Raw genomic sequence first — 2,242 nt, forward strand, 5'->3', positions numbered from 1 at the left:
GGTTAAGTTGAAAATGAAAATAAAAAGTAAATTTTTTTTTCGTTTATTTTTAGTTTTTTATATAATTTCCAATTTTCTTTTTACCTTTTTTTTTATTATTTTATGCAAATATTATATATATATATTTTTTTTCTTTGGAAGGAATAAAATAGGAAATGTAAAGGTCAAAGATAAAAGATTATTAGATGAATGTTGTGATAGAATGATGGAGAAGATAAAAAATTAGAAAAGGAATAGAAAACGATAATTAAAATGAATGAGTGGAAAAAATTTCAAAGAGGTGGGAATTTGTATGGTTGTTATTTAAATTAGCCATTATGGTTTATTTTTACGCATGAAGAAATTATTCTAGTTTATTTTAGTGTAATTTTTGATTTTTTTCAATTCTTTTTTTTTTTGAATGAAATAAATGAAAACTTCTTTTTTTATTTTTATTTTCTTTTTTTAAATGAAAATTTTGTTTTATTTTTTTCTTTTTTTGCAAATTATTAATATATTTATGTGCAAAAAATGTTTATGAATGATCGGATTGCAGAAAAAAAAGGAAAAAAAAAGTGAGAGGAAAAAAAAAATTGTCAAAGCAGAAGTAAATACAAATCAAAATATCCGTCAATAATTGTTTATTCGTTGATTAATTATCTTTGAATAGATTAGCTAATTAATTATTTATCAACTCATCTTTTTCTTTTTTTGATCATATCCATTCATTCATCTTTTTTACCCGCCATAACTTTTTCTTCGTTTCCTAACACTTACATATATCTTTCCGGTATTTATGATAAAAAAGAAATTTATCATCTTATTGTCATGTTGTCATCCGATTTTTTTTTTACTCCGGAAATGTTAAAATTATTATGAAAAGGAAGAGAGAGAGAGAGAGAGAGAGAAAAAAAAAAGAAAAGAAATGAATGAACAAACATTTGTGGTAGGATAATTTAAATTTGTCAATTTATTCCGATGATATCATTCATCAATCAATTTACAGAATGTCATTTTTATCACAAAATGTCAACCAACAGAAAAAAAAAAAAAAGAATCTATGTGCTCTAATTAATTCATATCAAATACTAATTGGTATGCGTTTAAATTGTATTTTCATTGTTCATTGAATATTTATACATGCAATATTCTCGAATGTCAATTACTAATTGTGACATTTTTTTTTTTTTTAAAGTTGGATTAATTTAGGAATTAAAATTTATTTACGAGAAGATATATCATTAGAAAAAAAAAAACATTGCAATCAACATTAATTAAAATAAAGTGTCAAAATTAATTCCAAAATTAATTCAAATTAAAATTCCATAATTTTTTGTTCAGGTAAAAAAAAAGGATAATGCATAGGATATGTTTATATTTTATTGAAAGAGAAAAAAAAATGTAAACATTTATTGTTTACATAACAAATTTATGGAATTTCAAAAAAAAAAAAGTAGTAAAATTGAAAAGAACCATAACTATAAATTGTTATTTAAATTTTAAACAATACGAATAATCGTATAAAGTTTTAGGAAAAGAAAGAATAAAAAAGAAGAGCGGTAATGATTTGTTAATAGAGGTTGCTGTCAACATCATTATCATTATCATTATCATCATTCCCACCAAAATGGAAAAGTGAAGATTTGATGGGATGATAACCTTGATGTTCGCATATGTCTCCACTTGAATTCATCATCATCATCAACACCACATTAGTTAGGTCGAATAATAATAATTTAATAATAATAACAATATTATACTACAAAATATTATAACTTTTATAAGAATGGATAATTGTGTAAAATCTCTCAATTTTACTACTATTTTGATAATTTTATAATAACACTAAAATTCGACCATCTTAAAACTGTTGTAAATTTCATAAATAATGCAAAAAAAAAAAAGAAAAAAATTAGAAACAATCCCAAAGTCGTGAAATGAATTAAATTTGAAATTAAAATTTAATAAAAATTGTAATTTAAATAAAAAATTATGTCCTAATTATAGTAATAGCATTTTATACAATTTAATATTTTATATAATAACAATCATTTTCCTATTTTATTTTGTAGTATTTAAATTTTCCATCAACTCATGATTTAAACAATAAAGTTTCCTGAAGTATTTCTTCGTTTCTAAATCAGTTATTTCAAATTCATTAATTGTAAATTATTGTGAGTGACAGAATGACACAGGGGAGAGAGAGAGAGGAAGGGAAAATGAGGTGGAAGAAGAGAAAGTAACAATTACGAAAAATGAAAAA

The sequence above is a fragment of the Loa loa genome (assembly GCF_000183805.2).
Source record: "Loa loa unplaced genomic scaffold supercont3.275, whole genome shotgun sequence".
Taxonomy (NCBI): Eukaryota; Metazoa; Nematoda; class Chromadorea; order Rhabditida; family Onchocercidae; genus Loa; species Loa loa.